This window comes from Ascaphus truei, chromosome 13 (genome assembly GCF_040206685.1).
Source record: "Ascaphus truei isolate aAscTru1 chromosome 13, aAscTru1.hap1, whole genome shotgun sequence".
Lineage (NCBI taxonomy): Eukaryota > Metazoa > Chordata > Amphibia > Anura > Ascaphidae > Ascaphus > Ascaphus truei.
Window position 1 is genome coordinate 33,820,688 of NC_134495.1, and position 8,758 is coordinate 33,829,445.

An 8,758-nucleotide genomic window follows, 5' to 3' on the forward strand; every position below is an offset into this window, starting at 1 on the left:
GAGGCCGGTTGGCTAATGGAGCATCTGGAGCATCTGGAGCATCTGGCTGAGATTAGGGGGCGAGCGGGCAGTTTGTCTAGGATTTATGAATTTTCGTACAGGACATAGGGGATATTTCTGAACCATAAATCTGTGTGAATTCATCAAGCCCCCCACCTGTCTGTGCCAGGGCCAGTACATTATCAATATCCGGTCTTTCAAAGGGCGTTAATAAGTCTATATCATTTCATTGGCGCGAGGCCTCCATCGTACAGTCAGATTTATTTTAAGGGAACAATAGCACAACCCGGTCTGCTGGTCGGACAGTGCCAGTATTGTCCCTCCATGGTTTCAATGCCGAGCGTTCATCGTATGTCAAGTTGGGATATGTACGTTTACCAGACTGTAAATGTTTGGCGGTTGGGGTCTGTCACAATGTCTCGACTTGTTAATAATATAATAATAATAGCATGTTCTTGTATAGCGCTGCTAGTTTTACGTAGCGCTTTACAGAGACATTTTGCAGGCGCAGGTCCCTGCCCCGTGGAGCTTACAATCTGTTTTTTAGTGCCTGAGGCACAGGGAGATAAAGTGACTTGCCCAAGGTCACAAGGAGCCGACACCGGGAAATGAACCAGGTTCCCCTGCTTCACACTCAGTGCCAGTCAGTGTCTTTACTCACTGAGCCGCTCCCTCTCCACTTGTTGGTCGGGGGCTCACAGTACCGGTCACTATAAATTGCTTAAGGACTTTACTGATTTGGGAAGTAATCCCTTGGTTTATGATTCCTGTGCATCCTGGGCAATAAATATACGATTCTCTCTGTTTAGGGTTAGTACTGGATATAGGATTCTCTCTGCTTAGGTTTAGTACTGGATATAGGACTCTCTCTGTTTAGGGTTAGTACTGGATATAGGACTCTCTCTGTTTAGGGTTAGTACTGGATATAGGACTCTCTCTGTTTAGGGTTAGTACTGGATATAGGATTCTCTGTTTAGGGTTAGTACTGGATATAGGATTCTCTCTGTTTAGGGTTAGTACTGGATATAGGATTCTCTCTGTTTAGGGTTAGTACTGGATATAGGAGTCTCTGTTTAGGGTTAGTACTGGATATAGGACTCTCTCTGTTTAGGGTTAGTACTGGATATAGGATTCTCTCTGTTTAGGGTTAGTACTGGATATAGGATTCTCTCTGTTTAGGGTTAGTACTGGATATAGGATTCTCTCTGTTTAGGGTTAGTAATGGATATAGGATTCTCTCTGTTTAGGGTTAGTAATGGATATAGGACTCTCTCTGTTTAGGGTTAGTAATGGATATAGGATTCTCTCTGTTTAGGGTTAGTAATGGATATAGGACTCTCTCTGTTTAGGGTTAGTAATGGATATAGGATTCTCTGTTTAGGGTTAGTACTGGATATAGGAGTCTCTGTTTAGGGTTAGTACTGGATATAGGACTCTCTCTGTTTAGGGTTAGGACTGGATATAGGATTCTCTCTGTTTAGGGTTAGTACTGGATATATGATTCTCTCTGTTTAGGGTTAGTACTGGATATAGGATTCTCTCTGTTTAGGGTTAGTAATGGATATAGGACTCTCTCTGTTTAGGGTTAGTAATGGATATAGGACTCTCTCTGTTTAGGGTTAGTACTGGATATAGGATTCTCTCTGTGTAGGGTAAGTACTGGATATAGGACTCTCTGTTTAGGGTTAGTACTGGATATAGGACTCTCTCTGTTTAGGGTTAGTACTGGATATAGGATTCTCTCTGTTTAGGGTTAGTACTGGATATAGGACGCTCTCTGTTTAGGGTTAGTACAGGATATGAGATTCTCTCTGTTTAGGGTTAGTACTGGATATAGGATTCTCTCTGTTTAGGGTTAGTACTGGATATAGGACTCTCTGTTTAGGGTTAGTACTGGATATATGATTCTCTCTGTTTAGGGTTAGTACTGGATATAGGATTCTCTCTGTTTAGGGTTAGTACTGGATATAGGACTCTCTGTTTAGGGTTAGTACTGGATATAGGATTCTCTCTGTTTAGGGTTCGTACTGGATATAGGATTCTCTCTGTTTAGGGTTAGTACTGGATATAGGACTCTCTCTGTTTAGGGTTAGTACTGGATATATGATTCTCTCTGTTTAGGGTTAGTACTGGAAATAGGATTCTCTCTGTTTAGGGTTAGTACTGGATATAAGACTATCTCTGTTTAGGGTTAGTACTGGATATAGGATTCTCTCTGTTTAGGGTTAGTACTGGATATAGGATTCTCTCTGTTTAGGGTTAGTACTGGATATAGGACTCACTCTGTTTAGGGTTAGTACTGGATATAGGACTCTCTGTTTAGGGTTAGTACTGGATATAGGACTCTCTCTGTTTAGGGTTAGTACTGGATATAGGATTCTCTCTGTTTAGGGTTAGTACTGGATATAGGATTCTCTCTGTTTAGGGTTAGTACTGGATATAGGATTCTCTCTGTTTAGGGTTAGTACTGGATATAGGACTCTCTCTGTTTAGGGTTAGTACTGGATATAGGACTCTCTGTTTAGGGTTACTACTGGATATAGGATTCTCTCTGTTTAGGGTTAGTACAGGATATAGGATTCTCTCTGTTTAGGGTTAGTACTGGATATAGGACTCTCTCTGTTTAGGGTTAGTACTGGATATAGGATTCTCTCTGTTTAGGGTTAGTACTGGATATAGGACTCTCTCTGTTTAGGGTTAGTACTGGATATAGGACTCTCTGTTTAGGGTTAGTACTGGATATAGGATTCTCTCTGTTTAGGGTTAGTACTGGATATAGGACTCTCTCTGTTTAGGGTTAGTACTGGATATAGGACTCTCTCTGTTTAGGGTTAGTACTGGATATAGGACTATCTCTGTTTAGGGTTAGTACTGGATATAGGATTCTCTCTGTTTAGGGTTAGTACTGGATATAGGACTCTCTCTGTTTAGGGTTAGTACTGGATATAGGACTATCTCTGTTTAGGGTTAGTACTGGATATAGGATTCTCTCTGTTTAGGGTTAGTACTGGATATAGGACTCTCTCTGTTTAGGGTTAGTACTGGATATAGGACTCTCTCTGTTTAGGGTTAGTACTGGATATAGGACTCTCTCTGTTTAGGGTTAGTACTGGATATAGGATTCTCTCTGTTTAGGGTTAGTACTGGATATAGGACTCTCTCTGTTTAGGGTTAGTACTGGATATAGGATTCTCTCTGTTTAGGGTTAGTACTGGATATAGGATTCTCTCTGTTTAGGGTTAGTACTGGATATAGGACTCTCTCTGTTTAGGGTTAGTACTGGATATAGGATTCTCTCTGTTTAGGGTTAGTACTGGATATAGGACTCTCTGTTTAGGGTTAGTACTGGATATAGGACTCTCTCTGTTTAGGGTTAGTACTGGATATAGGACTCTCTCTGTTTAGGGTTAGTACTGGATATAGGACTCTCTGTTTAGGGTTAGTACTGGATATAGGACTCTCTGTTTAGGGTTAGTACTGGATATAGGACTCTCTGTTTAGGGTTAGTACTGGATATAGGACTCTCTCTGTTTAGGGTTAGTACTGGATATAGGACTCTCTGTTTAGGGTTAGTACTGGATATAGGATTCTCTCTGTTTAGGGTTAGTACTGGATATAGGACTCTCTCTGTTTAGGGTTAGTACAGGATATAGGACTCTCTCTGTTTAGGGTTAGTACTGGATATAGGACTATCTCTGTTTAGGGTTAGTACTGGATATAGGATTCTCTCTGTTTAGGGTTAGTACTGGATATAGGACTCTCTCTGTTTAGGGTTAGTACTGGATATAGGACTATCTCTGTTTAGGGTTAGTACTGGATATAGGATTCTCTCTGTTTAGGGTTAGTACTGGATATAGGACTCTCTCTGTTTAGGGTTAGTACTGGATATAGGACTCTCTCTGTTTAGGGTTAGTACTGGATATAGGACTCTCTCTGTTTAGGGTTAGTACTGGATATAGGATTCTCTCTGTTTAGGGTTAGTACTGGATATAGGACTCTCTCTGTTTAGGGTTAGTACTGGATATAGGATTCTCTCTGTTTAGAGTTAGTACTGGATATAGGATTCTCTCTGTTTAGGGTTAGTACTGGATATAGGACTCTCTCTGTTTAGGGTTAGTACTGGATATAGGATTCTCTCTGTTTAGGGTTAGTACTGGATATAGGACTCTCTGTTTAGGGTTAGTACTGGATATAGGACTCTCTGTTTAGGGTTAGTACTGGATATAGGACTCTCTCTGTTTAGGGTTAGTACTGGATATAGGACTCTCTGTTTAGGGTTAGTACTGGATATAGGACTCTCTGTTTAGGGTTAGTACTGGATATAGGACTCTCTGTTTAGGGTTAGTACTGGATATAGGACTCTCTCTGTTTAGGGTTAGTACTGGATATAGGACTCTCTGTTTAGGGTTAGTACTGGATATAGGATTCTCTCTGTTTAGGGTTAGTACTGGATATAGGACTCTCTCTGTTTAGGGTTAGTACAGGATATAGGACTCTCTCTGTTTAGGGTTAGTACTGGATATAGGACTATCTCTGTTTAGGGTTAGTACTGGATATAGGATTCTCTCTGTTTAGGGTTAGTACTGGATATAGGACTCTCTCTGTTTAGGGTTAGTACTGGATATAGGACTATCTCTGTTTAGGGTTAGTACTGGATATAGGATTCTCTCTGTTTAGGGTTAGTACTGGATATAGGACTCTCTGTTTAGGGTTAGTATTGGATATAGGACTCTCTCTGTTTAGGGTTAGTACTGGATATAGGACTCTCTGTTTAGGGTTAGTACAGGATATAGGATTCTCTCGGTTTAGGGTTAGTACTGGATATAGGACTCTCTCTGTTTAGGGTTAGTACAGGATATAGGACTCTCTCTGTTTAGGGTTAGTACTGGATATAGGACTCTCTCTGTTTAGGGTTAGTACTGGATATAGGATTCTCTCTGTTTAGGGTTAGTACTGGATATAGGAGTCTCTCTGTTTAGGGTTAGTACTGGATATAGGACTCTCTCTGTTTAGGGTTAGTACTGGATATAGGATTCTCTCTGTTTAGGGTTAGTACTGGATATAGGATTCTCTCTGTTTAGGGTTAGTACAGGATATAGGATTCTCTCTGTTTAGGTTTAGTACTGGATATAGGACTCTCTCTGTTTAGGGTTAGTACTGGATATAGGACTCTCTCTGTTTAGGGTTAGTACTGAATATAGGACTCTATGTTTAGGGTTAGTACTGGATATAGGACTCTCTCTGTTTAGGGTTAGTACTGGATATAGGACTCTCTCTGTTTAGGGTTAGTACTGGATATAGGATTCTCTCTGTTTAGGGTTAGTACTGGATATAGGACTCTCTCTGTTTAGGGTTAGTACAGGATATAGGATTCTCTCTGTTTAGGGTTAGTACTGGATATAGGATTCTCTCTGTTTAGGGTTAGTACTGGATATAGGATTCTCTCTGTTTAGGGTTAGTACAGGATATAGGATTCTCTCTGTTTAGGGTTAGTACTGGATATAGGACTCTCTCTGTTTAGGGTTAGTACTGGATATAGGACTCTCTCTGTTTAGGGTTAGTACTGGATATAGGACTCTCTCTGTTTAGGGTTAGTACAGCGTGGGAGTCTGGGCGTGTAACTGACCAGTGGGATAATATATATACAGCGCAGCGGGGGAGCGTTTAACGGACCTGTGGGATGTATATCTCTATCTCACCCCTCCACCTGGAGCCACTAACTGACCCGTGGGGGTGCTATATACACAGCAGCGGGGGCCTGTGGGGGTGCTATATACACAGCAGCGGGGGCCTGTGGGGGTGCTATATACACAGCAGCGGGGGCCCGTGGGGGTGCTATATACACAGCAGCGGGGGCCTGTGGGGATTATATCTCTCTCTGTATCTGCCCCTCAGTCCATCCTGAAACACAAGTTGCTGGCACACATCGTCGGCGCTCTGTTCCCCATCATGTGCACGGAACCGCCCCCCGGAGAGATGGACCCGGAGGACCAGGAGGAGGAAGAGGAGGAACTGGAGGAGGAAGCAGAGGCGGAGACGCCAAAACACTACGCCGTGCAGGTCACACAGTGTGTGTGTGTGTGTGTGTGTGTGTGTGTGTGCGTGTCGCTGTTTGTATTTCTCTATCTTCCTTCCATGACAGTAAATGGGCTTCATGACGGGGGTGTATGCCGCTCTTCCAGCGTGGGGGGAGGGGGGGATATTTATGCCTTCTATGTGGAGGAGGGGAGTGTTGTGTCCCTCCCGCTTGTCTGGGGGGGGGGGGGAGGGGTGGTTGGAGGGCTGTGCTTCTCCTCCAGTGTGTGTGTGAGGGGGGGGACTGTGCTGTTCCTCCAGCACGTGTGTGTGCATGAGTGTGTGGGGGGGGGGGGCTGTGCTGTTCCTCCAGCGCGTGTGTGTAGAAAGGGCGGGGGTATTATGCTGCTCCTCCAGCGTATGTATGTATGTGTGTGTGGGGGGGGGGTGTCTATGCTGCTCCTCCAGCGTGTGCGTGTGTGTGTCTATGCTGCTCCTCCTCCAGTGTGTGTGGAGGGGGGGGGGGGGCTGTGCTTCTCCTCCAGAGTGTGTGTGTTTTGGGGGGGGTTTCTATGCTACTCATCCAGTGTGTGTGTGGCGTGTGTGGCGTGTGTGGCGTGTGTGGGTGTGTGTGTGTGTGTGTGTGTGTTTCTGGGTCTATGCTGCTCCTCCTCACACACACACACACACACACACACACACACACACACACACACACACACACACACACACGCTGGAGGAGCATCAGTGACCCCCTGATGCCCCGCTAGTGGTATGAAGTGGGCTACCTGTAACAACTGTTGCCTATACTCCCTCGGTACCACTAACTGTCTTCTACCTGTCCAAACCCTATCTGGAGTTGTAGAAGCCTGCTCTCTATATAAGAGCCCACGGTACCATGAGTACCGATCTGACCCACTGTCCGAGTCACCCTCCAAGCTGGGATTAGCTCTCACCGCATCCCTAAACTGTGCTCTTAATTCTGGCCACGCACCCTTAGTCTCTAAGTCAGGGGAAACAGGAATATGTAAAGGGGAAGGTAAGTCGGCACACTGTCGGGATTCGGTCTGGCTTACCTGCTTGGTCTCCTTGGAGACCCCTGGAACTGTTGGTCCCAAATGCAGGGGGACGGCGGATCCTTCAGGTGCAACTCCTGATGACTGACTCCTGGTAATCGCTGCAACAGGAGCCAACTCTTCCGTAAAAACACATGTAACATGCCCCAGATCATTGGCAAGGAGGACCTCCGCATCTAACCTGGGCAACAGCCCCACCTCCCTCATGCCTTGTCCGGCACCCAAATCCAGGAATACCCGGGCAACTTGGATGGACCATGGTCCACCCTCCAGCATGGTTACTTGCATCCCGGTTCCCGGGAGCAAATCTTGTGGCCGGACAATATCAGGTCGGACCAGGGTAACGGTGGAACCTGAGTCGAGGAAGCTGCTGCTTGGCGATCTCCGATGGTCACTGTGCGTAAATGTTTCTGCCTGACATCGTCGGATTGTAACCCGACTGGCGCAATCTGATGTCCTGCTGTCTCCGCTGCTGGTCCGCTGGTGGCAAGTGTAGCTTCCTCGTTCAAAGTCCCTCGCTGGGCTGGTTGGATGGCTGCACTTGGCTCCTCTGGTGTTGCCAGTTGTAAACGGTGACCAGTTTAGCAGCTGGAGAGCGTTGCCCATGCTGGGGTCCACCAGACCTCAGATGGTCCGGACAGTCTGGCTTGATGTGCCCAGTTTTATTGCATTGATAGCACCGCCTCTCGTGCTTGAACTCTGCAGCTTTGGGTGCACTTCCCTCGGCTGCAGCCTTGCTCTTCCACTGCGGTGTGCTTTTGGCTCCCCTGGCCGATGTGGCCGTCTCCTGGGTAGACCCTTTCTTTCGCATCAATGCCGTCTGATGACAAATTCATCGGCCATTCTAGCAGCCTCCACATAGGTCTTTGGTTTGCGGTCAAAGACCCATTCTCTCACGTCCGAGGGACACTGCTGCAAGAATTGTTCCTGAAATATCAAGTCCAGCAACAAGTGATACTTAGTAGAACCATACCCCTCCACCCACTGAGTCCCATGCATAGCCAGACGGGACGCAACCACGTGTAAGAGTCCCGGTGGCGCTTTTGCTCTGAGCGGGACTTGCCTCTGTATGCATCTGGGGTGAGGGCATACTGGGTGAGTAGCAGGGCGTTGACATGTCCATAATCATTGCCATCCTCGGCGGGAATAGCCTGGAGAGTCTCCTTGGCCATGCCGGACAATAACTGGTTTAGCCGCAACACCCAGTCCCGTTCTGGCACTTTGTAACGGTGACACTGGCTTTTAAAGTTCTTTAAAAAAAAACGTACATTTTATCGATGCCATCCACATATTTGCCAAAGCTGTGGTTGTCCACTCGGTGGGCGTCTTGCTTCCCGTTAGCCAGGTGGGAGCGCGGAGCTGATATCCCTTGTGCGGCTGCAAGCAGCCGGACCCTTTCGTCCAGGGTAGCCCCCTCTTCCCCATGAGGCAAGAAATGCGGCAATTCCCGGGGTGGAGAGTCTGGTAGCCACTGGGGCCAACACTGCTGCACTCCCTCGAACTGGTCTTCCTACAATGTCAATGTGGATGCCCGCTCCCTCCCCATGTCCTTGTTCCACCGCCGGGGCTGGGATGACCTCCTGCACCCTGGGTTGGCGTTTGACCACTGCAGCTGAGGGTACGTACCCCTCGGGTGAAGCAATGCTTACTTCGTGAGCCTCCAAGTC